This window comes from Xiphophorus maculatus, chromosome 9 (assembly GCF_002775205.1).
Source record: "Xiphophorus maculatus strain JP 163 A chromosome 9, X_maculatus-5.0-male, whole genome shotgun sequence".
Classification (NCBI taxonomy): domain Eukaryota; kingdom Metazoa; phylum Chordata; class Actinopteri; order Cyprinodontiformes; family Poeciliidae; genus Xiphophorus; species Xiphophorus maculatus.
In genome coordinates this window covers 4,986,603-4,998,997 of record NC_036451.1, presented here as the reverse complement: position 1 = coordinate 4,998,997, position 12,395 = coordinate 4,986,603, and positions in this window count along the sequence as shown.

Sequence of the window (12,395 nt, the reverse complement as noted above, 5' to 3'; positions counted from 1 at the left end):
AGCCAGAGTTCATGGAAATGACATCTTTCCAAATCTGGCATTGCAATGATTACACAACATGTTTCTCTGTAACAATGAAACACCTGCTTTCTCAGATCAAAAAGAAGCTGGAGGCACATCCTGTACCTCAAATGCTCTCACGGGAAAAAAAAGGATTGTTAGAACATGTTCTCCTACACATTTATTACTCTATAAGCCAAGGCAGTGATCATGAACTTGTCTTAGAATACAGCACATTTTTAAGTGAGCAACAAATCAAATTCACCACTAAAAACCTTCTTAGAGGCAAGGAATTTCAATAATCTGGTTCAAAGGGGAAATTCCTAATTCATTTGTAGACAAGTTAGGTTGAAGAGTCCTCTGTGAAATGTGGCAAACTTTAAAATTTAGTTTTATAGCCAAACTCAAACTCATTTATCGCTGACCGGTCTGCTTTGTTTTCTGATCTTCCTTTTAATGCTTGTTCTCTAATATTCTAGCAAACCTCTGAGACCCTCACAGAACAGTCGGGTTTATTGTGAGATTAAATTACACAGAATCAGACTCAAGTTATTAGCTAGACAACTTCTGAAAGTGATTGAGGAGAATGGATTTTATTTGGGGATATCAGAGGAAAGAGTGCCTAGAAAAAAATAAATTCCCACTTTTAACAAATTTTTTATTTGTGAATAATTTTTACAAACCATGGATTGTTTTCAATGCACTTCCCTTTTATGAACTATTTCATTTGGTTCTATGTCATAAAACCCTGATTAAATACTTAAGAGATATTAATTATCTTTTAGAGGAATATAAATATTTTGCATTTGTATGTAATAATTTTTAAAGTATTTTTTTGCAAAAGCCATTAAATAATTTAACATGTCCTCTGTTCATTACATGAACTTGAGCTTACTTCCAGGTGTTTCTGTGTGCTACGTTGTAGTTTTCCATAGCTTGAAAAGTTTCAAATTACTGACATTAGCAGGTTTCTCTTGACCGAGCATGACAGCACCACAATGTCAGCCGCCCCGTCTACCAAACACAATCCACATGACACATGCCTCCGCTCTTCCAACAAGCCGAATGAAAAGGCTGCCCCGAGGCCTGGCGTTGTGTTGCCCAACAGACCTAATCTCTGGGCTTACAGCCTCTCATAGCTGTAAATTCCATCTTTTGTGGTGGAAACAACTAATCTGACCAATGAGGCTCACTGGTTTAGCTTATTCACGCCAGCATACCCCTCAAAATCCCTGCCATTCTTTCTTGTTATCTCTTTCTCCCACTCGGGGTCTCTCCCTTTCATAGACACATACTGTGCTGTACTGACACATGAATGCCAGCACTTGTACGGACAAACAATTTCCCTCATTCCCTCAGTCTCATGCACCCACTCTCATGAGTAAATTAAGCACACAGTTGACAATATTGCTTTCCTTTTTCTGGTTAGAGGCTATTTTTATCCAAAAATAGTAAGTAAAGGAAAAAAAGAGAAGCAGATACTGTACATAAAATATTTGGACTAATGTAGACACACTTTAAATTTTGAACCACAGAAGTATGCACATATTATGCAAGTGAAACAAAATGTTAAACTTATGTGGGAAACTTATGTGGGTATGTAGCTTCTTCACAGAGAAGAAGCTACATATGGACCTGTCAAGTCAGCTGTGACTGTGTAAGTCACTGAGATGTTGTTTCGTCTGCACATTCCTGCCTTCCCCGAGCCCTAATGCTGGTCACATCAGTAAGTGTTCATTGAGGCCTTGTTTTTCACCGAGTGTGAGAGAACAGTGGGTGTACGTGTGTGTGGGCATGTGTGTGCCTTTGTGGGCGTGTCATAAAGTGAAAGAGCAACAGAAAACAAGGGCGAGGCGGACAAACTCCCAGAATGGCAAGGACAAGACTTATGCGTTGCACACATTTTTCACATAAATCACTGGAAAATGTACCTAGTTATGGTTTAGAAAAATGTGACAAATTAAAATGCGCTTGTTTGTATCAGGTGTTAGTGCTTTACTCCCTGTCCTTCTCATAATTTACTAACCAATGAATCATTTAGGTAATACTTTCACAAAACTGAAGATGTCCAGTTGATACTGGGTTGCAGATTGTCAGAAGTAAGCAAATAAATCCTTTGCAGCAGAAGTTAATCCTCAGTGACACCACGGTAGTTTGGAGGATATGAAACTTTCTAAATGCTAAAGTAACATTACTGGAGGAATTTTAGTCAGTCATGTCCTGTTTTCACAATTGAAGCTTCCTCTTTTTACTTTCATCATAAAGGGACAAAATAAACTCTGAAACTTAACTTCTGTGAGCACCTCGGCCACACACTATAGAACAATACAGCACAAAGAGAGTATCTGTCTTCTGTTGCTTTCTAAACATAAATGTGCTGGAAGTTAATGGAATAAGAGGGTCAGCACTGATAGGATGTGTTCTGATTAATGCAATCAAAAAAAAAGCGATGGAGAGGAAGCAAAAAGGCTTTGAGTTAAAGTAAGTTCAAAAGAATGAAGTCCTAGAGGTTGGGCAGAGGAGTTTAATATGCAATGGTGTCTGTGGTCCTCTAGATAAGAACAAGTCCAAATTTAATCCTTTTTTTCTGTTTAGAGCCATACAACAGTCAAAACATATAATACTAGAACTACAGAAAAAAACGATTTGCTGACTGTTGTGAGAAGAATAGTCTTATCTTTTCTTCACAAAATGTTTCTCACAGCATTTTTATCCAACTTCAGTCCTCTTAATGAACTTGTCCTCTCACAACAGCCGATTTTGTGGGAGCAAACTGTTTTGGAACCAGTGTTTGACAAAAAAGAAGAAATCATCATGTGTGATGTTTGACAAAAAAGAAGAAATCATCATGTGTGACTGTATAAGGAAGGACATAATGTTTTCAAAACTGTTCCTCTGTGCAACTGAAGGCTCAGGATAACAACATGAGTTTCATCATCAACTTTCACTTCCCATGGCCTTGAGGAAGGTAACATGTGGATGTTCATCTTTGAAAATCAGTGAGAGTATGGAAAAACAGCATAAAACATTTGCTTCTTCAAGTTTAACAAGGTACAGCATGGAAAATCTGCCCATGCATTCCAGGTCAACTATAAAAAAACATTAACCAGATGTTTTTCTCAAAAGAAATGGCAGCTTGTAAAGAAGCAAAAATAAGTGTTTTTTCATCTACTTGCTAGAATACAATCGTGATTATAAAATAAATAGATAAATGACGCGTAAGCTGTCATTATTGTTTCTGTAAACATTGGAGGACTGTGTCACCTTTAAGTGCTTCTTCTGTCTATGTGGGTCATAAATTGTTTACACAGAAGCCTGATGCATTTAATTAGTAGTTTGACCCACAAACAGAAAAAAATCCATGACCAGTTGCACTATATTTTATTTATTGGCATCAGAGTAAACAAGGCTGAATGCATTTGCTTGCCACACAAATCAGATTCTACCCTATAAAAGCACAATATTGAGACACTCTATGCAAATTTTAGCAAGGTGGTGAAAGATGTGCAAAAAAATAAAATGATATGAGTGAAATAATTTTTTTAACTATGGTGAAAAAACAAACAAACACAGAAAAACCTAATTGTATAATTTGTCAAAATATTACCTTCATAAATTACAGTAAAGTCACTGTTGAGATAAACTAAAGTTAGTCTTATCATAATTACAGTGTTAACAACTGGAGCATGATCATAAATGCGTTTATAGGCAGCACAATAAAAATAAGCCTAGTTCACAGTGTGACTTCTAAAAACTAACTTTACGGCTTGGAACTTTCCCAGAGGAAACCATTAACTCTGGTCTGACTAAAGACTGTTACTTTGAACGTCTGCAGCAACTATCAGAAAAACTAATAAAGTTAATAGGAAACCAGTATGAAACCTAAAACCTCTTTTCTTTAACTTGTGATTTACCCCAGGAATTGTAGTTTTTCAAGTTAAAATTAAATAATATTACCAAGACTGTGTCACACTTTAACATTTTCTGAGCTGGTTTAAATGCTGAAATTCCCTCACTGTGATTCTAAAATGTGCTTAGAAAATAAATATTCCAAAAATATGTGTTATGCAATCTTTTAGGATAGCATACTGACTGTAAGGGACAAATTAATATTCAAGGCATGTCTGCTTCAGTGATTCCAAAGAAGCCCACGTGGACGGGCTTCAGATTACTAATATACTTCACCATGGCAACGCAGCTATGGAGGCTCGTGGGCAGATTTATATTTCAGCACAGGAGTACCAACAAGGTCACCGCATGATTTTTCTAATCACACCAGGTGCAGCTGCATATGTGTGTTTGTTTACTGCAGGTGGGTGGGTGTACACAATATCAGGTATATGGAGGCGACCTGTGATTGGGTTTTGGTCCTTTTTCTACTGGAAGAAGAATGGGAAGGAAGAAGAAAATGAAGAGAGGAAGAAGTGCATCAACAACACTAAGGTGGTTCTGTATATCTGCTCAAAGACCTTGGAAGTGAGAAGAAGGACAGGAATTTTCTTAAAATGACTGAATGTGTATGTTGGTGCATGTGTGCTTAATCCAAGACCCAATATCACAGAGTGACTAAAAAAACCATCAATTTCTGATGTTATGCTTAGGATTGTTATTAATCATTTTACCGTGGTTGTTCACATTATTCTCTTCTTTGACATTATTTTTTCCACATTAAGCATGCCACAGTTTGAATATTTCTCCACCATATTTTGAGTGTTTACAGTAAAGCTGAAGATTCATTCTAAGATGAAAATCCTTAATATCACTATATGCTCTGAATGGGACAGATGAAAAGTTATCAAACCAATCGTCACTACTGTTAGTAATCCTGATTGTCCAGGTTGTTTGTTTTTACCAGTGATTTGATAAGTGCTGTTTTGAAAGCCATGTAGAAAACACCTTATAAGAGAGCTGTGTTTACTACTTGAATCAGATCAGACGAAATGACCTGCAGAATTTCCTTAAAGAAAGTGGTAGGTAGGAAATCACGACAGCAGGAGGCGGCGCTTTATTGATTTATGAATTCTTCTTGATTTATAAATATTTTATGTTTAAGTTGGCAGAATTGTGTTTTTTTCTGCATTTGTTTTGATTAGACATAGCACTGGTACTGGGTGTAATGTTTATGTGCAGATTAACTCTAAATGTTACATTTTATCTGTAAAGAAGTTAGTGAATTTATTGCACGTCCTGCGTTCAGATTCTACAATCGCAGGAGGTTCATCTATCAGCTTAGCAGTTAACTTCAATTCATAAGACCCACTAAACTGTATGTATGTTATAGTTGCAGATTTGTCAAGGTTTTGCTTAAAACTAAAATTGGACCTTCCTCCCTTGAAATGGGGAAAAGATTCTGCATCTCAGATGAAGTGTTTGTAACTGATCAACATAACCTCACTTCAGAAACCACGAAGCTTTCCTTTAAGCTCACTGTTTTTTCCCCTTTAATACCAAAGTTTCTGGATGACAGTACAAAGACAAAAAAAGATTCCAAGAATTGACTGACTTTGTTTTTGGTCAAACAAAAGACTCTGGGTCAAACCATCAACACTTTTAGTCACCAATGTTTTGTGGCATTTAGGAAATGTACACAGGAAACTGGGCCGCAATGTGGGGCCATTAAACAATATGAGTTCATATGGACTTAATAATAGGAGATCTCTAATATGTAGAAAAATTCATATTGAGAAGCCCTTCCTGCTGCATCCAAGTCACAAAATATTTAGTCATTTACTCCTTTTTATCAACTTTCACTGTTCCATTTTAAATATAATTCTTTAAAAATTTAGGTTTTTTAAACTTGTGAAAAATTGTTTTTTTTTTAAATTAGAACATAGGATATTTATAGTGAAATTTTTTAACTGACATAAAAAGTTAAAAATTGTGTCAGATTATTTATCTGTTTAAGACTTAAGTAATGCCTTCCTCGTGAGGACACATGGATTAAGTACAATATGTTTTTATATTGATGGCCAGGAAAAACAAGGCCAGTGTGGATTTGTTATGATACGGCCATAAATATTATGGTTTGACACAAGAGACCAGATCAGCGGACATTTGGTGCCACAACAAAGCAAATCAAACCAACAATGATAAAACATTGTTATTTTTTTTTCTTTTCTCCCCTCCAGGGGGTCTTTTTGTGGGCTCTAGTGTCCCTTTTAAATGAAAGTAGGCTGACAGGAAAGGGGGAAGACATGCGGCAAATGTCACAGGGTCTGGGAATCAAACCCACGACAGCTGTGTCAAGGACTCAAGGTCTCCAAACGTGGGTCGCACTATCCCCTACGCCACTACAGCACGCCAACATTGTTAGTTTTTATCAACAATGTTGATAAAGAAGAATAATACAACAGGTAATGTGCAGCCTTTCTCACAAAATAAGCACAATCTGTAAAAATGAAGGTCTTATAAAAGATGCTAACAAGCTTTCTGTGATATTTAAGTTACTTCATTTAACAAGAAACATTCAAACTACTACTAAATTCGGAGATTCTAAATTCATCTCACATTTAACTGTCAAATGCTGAGAAAAGCAAGATGAAAAGCTTGCTTTCAAAATGTGTTAATACAACTTTGCTGAGCTTGCTGCTGATACAGAACATAATGATTTGAAACAAAATGTACAAAAAAAAAAAAACACTACGGTTACAAAAAGTTTGGAAATATACTCACATGTTTTGTAGAAATACCAGAAATATTTTGACATGTTATTTGATGAATTATCATTTTGTAGAGTTTATAACTTTATATTGGTTTAAATGTTAAGCACACTTTTCACCCCCACATTCATTTAAGAGACTTTATCTCCTCAGCTCCCACATTAACTCTAAAACATGTGAGCAAACATCGTCACTGATTCCAATTATTATGCTCCCCAGTATTTTGTGTAAAAGTTACGAATTATGCAGTTAAAGGAAAATTTCATGGGCTTTTTGACCAATTATTGTGAAAAATGTAACGCCCTAAAAAGTGCTGTGAGTTGATTCTGCCTGTCTTACAGGTCACAAGAAATCCCTACTGCTTCTGTTTTTCTGGCGACAGCTACCTTGACTTTGGCCTTAACTGGACAAACGTGGCTGAGGTCAGACAGCTTGAAGACTTCCCCTGTAGTTAAAAGTTTAACAGCTCAAAGACAATATCACTTATAGCTTACCGCTGCAGAGAGCATGTGTGTGTGTGTGTATGTGTGCTTTTTTGTTTGCTTACATGGATTTCCCAACACTTTGTCCAGCGGCCCCCATTTATCAGAGCTGACCTGTGATTTTATCAAAGTTTTTTATGTACGGCTGGGTTTTGAAGGTCAGCACCCTGTAACAAGTCAAACACATAAAGTTCCTATTGCAAAATTAGCATTTCTTCTTTTAACCCAGAGTTCTTGGAGTTTAACTTATGTTCTTTGGCAGTGCAGAGTTTGCTTTGAACTACTCTAAGTATGATTAAAATAAGGTTTATTTGGTACAACCTAAAAATTTGATTTAAATGCCACAGAAATACAGACCTATTATTGCCATAAATAGAAAGAAAGAGAGGAATCACAGTCACAGGAGGACCTTCACAGGTGGTGAAGGCAACCGTGTAAGGATTAGTGGGGATAACCAATGGATATACAGTATGTGGATGGATATAAACTGTGAAAATAGAGATTGAAAGTCTAGGTTAAAGAAAACCTCAGTTTAACTTGTGTGTGTTGGTAACTTTGATCCTTTTTCCATCTATAGGCCTTTGTCTATAGGTCTTTTTCAGTTTCATGTTGGTTCTTGTTTAGTTTTCATACTTCCTTCTGGTCTCGTGTAATATATATCGGTTTATGACTCCCTTAAAGATAATCCTCTCTTCACAGTCACAGGGAACAGAAAAGAGTGATTGCATCAGCTCTGTACACGGCCTGGTTATGTAAAAAAAAAATATCAGAAAATTATAGCTCATGCTATTTTTTAAAGGAGGACCATACAAACATGAACAAGAATTGTCCTCATCAAAAGGACAGAAGCTGGAAATTACTGTCATAAAGTCAAATAAACAACAGAAAATAAAAGTATACAGTCTAAAACATGTAAGATTTCAAATGTTTTTTTCTTAAACTTGTTCTATCAAAGGTCACACAAGCTTTATAACAAATCAAACATTATCTTTGACATTACGTCACATTCAGTGATTGCACACATTGAATGCTGTACAAACATCTGTGTATTAATTTCTGTCAATCATTAGACAGTGATATGACATTCTTCAAACTATTTATCATTTGAAGTGAAAATTATAGAAAATTATTTCTTAAGACAAGTTGCACCTTAACATTTTTGAAAGGAAGGAAAGAATGTGATGAACCCCTGGTTTTCTAATCCCACTTTGTATTCGTGCTTAAAAAAGTTACGTACTTATGAAATAATGTCCAAAAATAAAACAAAATAAATCACTAAACATTTAATTTAGAGGATCAATTCACCTAAAATCCCTCACAGGTGTCAGACATTCAGTTTTCTAAAAACAATCATGGTTAATTAGGTTTTGAGATCCCTTATAAACACAGCCAGGTTCCAAGATCATGTGAAATTTTATCTGACAAGAAATGAGACAGTATTATTTCACGGTTAAACAAAACATCCCATGTTGTTCCAAAAAAAGGGTGTGTGCTTTCCTCAGAGTGTGATACAACACTTACTTATGACAGATGTTTAGTAGCTGATACTTCATTTCACGTCTCTAGCTTCTGCATGTCAGTCTGCTTTATAAGCAATATGGTATCACCTGCTCTTTCAAGGACACTATAGCAGATGTGCACACTCTTTATCCCAGACTCCTTTAAGAAACTTCATCGCCTTAGCTACCACAATACCTCTAAAACATATCAGCAAAAACCATTGATTCCGATTTTTATGCTTCCCATAATTTGTGTAAAAGTTACGAATCATGGGGATGCTGTGGTGGTGCAGGGGTTAAGCACAACCCACATATGGAGGCCTTAGTCCTTGACGTGGCCATCGCAGTTTTGATTCTGAGCCTGGTGACCTTTGCTGCAAGTCTTCCCCCTTCTCTCATTACCCACTTTCCTGTCAATTTACTATCAAATAAAGGCCACTAGAGCCAATAAAACTTAAAAAAAAAAGAAGCTACAAATCATATAAATGAAAATCCGATGTCCTTTAGGCCAATTAGTGTGAAAAATGTAATGCCTTCAACAGTGGTGAGTATATACTGTGCTCTGATTGTCTCACAAGTAAAAAATCCTGCCACTTTTTATCTGACAGCAAATGAGTCAGTAACATTTTGCGGTTAAACAAAGCATCACATATTGTTCCAAAAAAGGGTGTGTGCCTTCCGCAGAGAGTCACTTAACTATGACAGAAGTTCAGTAGCTGTTACTTCATTTCACTAAGTGTGCACCGATTGCAGTTTTCTGACCGATCGCCAATTTCTAATCTTTAAACAGCCTGACCCTCCGATTCTGATTTTTCTGGTGCCAATTTATTTGGTCTGAAATGTCACTGAGTTGTCAACAGTGTTTGTTAACTGCAAACGTGCAGACATGACTTAGTGGTCTGTCAGTCAAAAACCTTTTTCACGGGAGGACAGTGGTTTATTTTTAGACCTTTGCCAAGACAGATAAAATCATGGGATAAGATCAGCTTCGCATGTTTGTATTAGCTGATCACTGATCTCCCAAAATTAAGAAAATTGTAGTCATTAAATTGGTGCTCACCTATATTTCACCTTTCTATATTCTGTGCATCAGTGTGCTCATATGAATGACTGTATAAGTTCTTGCTCTGTGAGCACTTCTCTTTATCCTGACCCTTGATTGTAAAAGTCAATGCTTGCTCGTACTTTTTAAAATTATTAAAAGGGTGTTCACCTACATAGGATAGACATCCAGATCTACGTGGCTCTTCCAGCTTAGGAAACTTAAAAAAGCCAGGCCTTCATGTCTGAAAGTCGAGAGGTTGAGCAATAATCAGTGTTTCTCTGCATAGTCACAGTTGCCAAGGTCATGCTCAAAGTGTTACCTAGAAACTACCTCTTAAATGAAGCTGACATCATCATCAGCTTTATTTAAGATGTCTGTCCTTGATGAAACAGTGGCAAGAAGAAAGGTCGCATCAGGGTAGCAGCATGTAAAAAAGGTGCTATAGTCAGATGAGACCAAAACTAAACATGTTGACCCACATACAAAATGGCAGGAAAATAATACTGTGCAACCCCAAAACATATCCCTATGGTTGAATAAGAGCATTCGTAGCTAGCTCCATTTTCGTATCTGAAATAAGTCTGGTCTAAAAAGAGTAATAACCGTAAAAGTACATGGTTTTCCATAAGTGAAATTACCATTACCTATTGTAATTCCACATTATTGGTTCATTTGTATTAGCAGTTAAAGCTACGCTGACTGTAATTTTAACAAGCCCTTTATTTACATTGCAATGAGATTTCAGTAATACAAAATAAATTAGATTTTTATTTAAAAAAACAGCATATTTGTTTTAGTTGCTGTATAATAAGTCTTTTTAACGGAAATGACATCAAAAGAGATACAGTATGTGAAATGATTAAAAAAAATCATGGTAGCACGAGCAACCCTTTCATGCTAGACTACTTTGGAAAATATCTTTATCAGTGAGGTCTGGTGATTCTAGACATGAAGACTGTGTGACATCCCAGACTTCACAAGGTGCTAGTAAAACATGCCTCAAAACAAATCTTGCCATTGAGCTTTCACTAAGTCTCTCAGATGATTGGTGATGCCAATTTTATGGTTTGTGACGGAGGACTGCTATGGCTTGGTGATAAGATTATGTGGTACATAGTGACAAAGTGGTGAGGCTGCTCTTAAACATTGAAATTAAACATTTAAAGGGCCATGATAGTTTTAACAGACTACCAAAATGGCACAGGGAATTTAGAGAAAAGTAGGATATAAAAATCTTTGTTTGCAGATTCATGTCCTTTAACATCCATCTTGTATGTAGCCTCCTTTTCTCAGCAGCTGTGGGCATGTGCCTGGATTCCTAAAATATTTATAGTGTCCTTGTCAGGAAACATTTCTGCAGCTTCACTGAGCAACTCTATAAAGAATGAGGGGCGCTAGAGCCCGTAAGATGACTCAGCAAAACAAGAGCTGTGATGTTTTTGCATGTGAAAAGATGGAGGCCAAACACTTACACCACACGCTGCTTCAGTGTTTAGAGCCATTCTAAACTTGAAAGGCATGAAGATCAAGACACGTCCAGGAGCAACTGTGTTTCATATATTTTATTGATTTCAGAAAGCTGTAGATGTAAATGGGTGTGTGTAGATTTTTGTTGACTATTTCTGTACCTATATTTGTGTTGGTTCCTAGAGGAGGTCAAGAATGCCTCTAAAATACAGTCTGGATGCAGAAAATGGGAATTTTTTGGGAAGAACTGATCATTCACAGAGAAACATGACCAAACATGTGTCCTTCTTTTCGATTTATGTGTTGATGCATGAAATGCATAAAATGCATGAAATGCAATGCCTTGCGAAACAACTTGTGCCTCTTGAACTTTTTCCCCAATATGTCACTTTACAATTACAAACTTTAGTCTATCTATTTCGTTGTTTGTTGTTTTGTTTTTTTTGTTGTTGTCAGATTTAATCATTAACTTTATACATCTCTGTAATTATTGTGCAAAATTCCTAATGGGCTTTTACATTTTACAATGACTAAAAAAAACAACTCAGCTTTTTTCCTATGACATATGGAAAAGTCACTACCCCTTTTACTACTTCTATTTCTAAGCCAAATCAGTACAGAACCAAAGAAGAGAGCAGAGTGTGTTGGCTGTACTCTATAAGCGGTAATTGCAAGGATTGTGTCTGAGTATCTGGCCACAGTGTTGAGAAAATAGCCTGAGCGCCTGCCAGGGGATCTTATTCATCTCTGCAGACCATCAGGGGAATGCTGATAGTAAAAGACTCCAAAGACCATTTGTAAAGACAAACCTTTCATTGAGCACCAAATGGTGTCCTGAGAATGGTTTAGAGTTGTGGTTGTCCTTACAGCACAGTGTGTTTTATAATCTCAGGAAAGCTACTCAGAGCTATCTGGAAGTGGGCATGTATGAGATTAGTTTAAATAAACAACAAATACAACAAATGTATTGTAACATTTGTAGTGATTGGTCCTTTGAGATGTTTGTGTATAGAAGGCCCTGGTCTTCATTCATAAAAAGTGAAATTTCATGTATGTCCTCCTTGGCAACCAATCATTTTTTGTCATTGTTTCATGAATGGAGACGTGTTAGAATAATCTACACACTAAAGCTTATAAAATTAAATTTGCATATAAACTGCTTTAGTAAAGACTATCACTTACTTCTTTCAGATTCTGCTCTTCCATGGGTATACATAAAGGTGTGAAGCATCACAATTAGTCT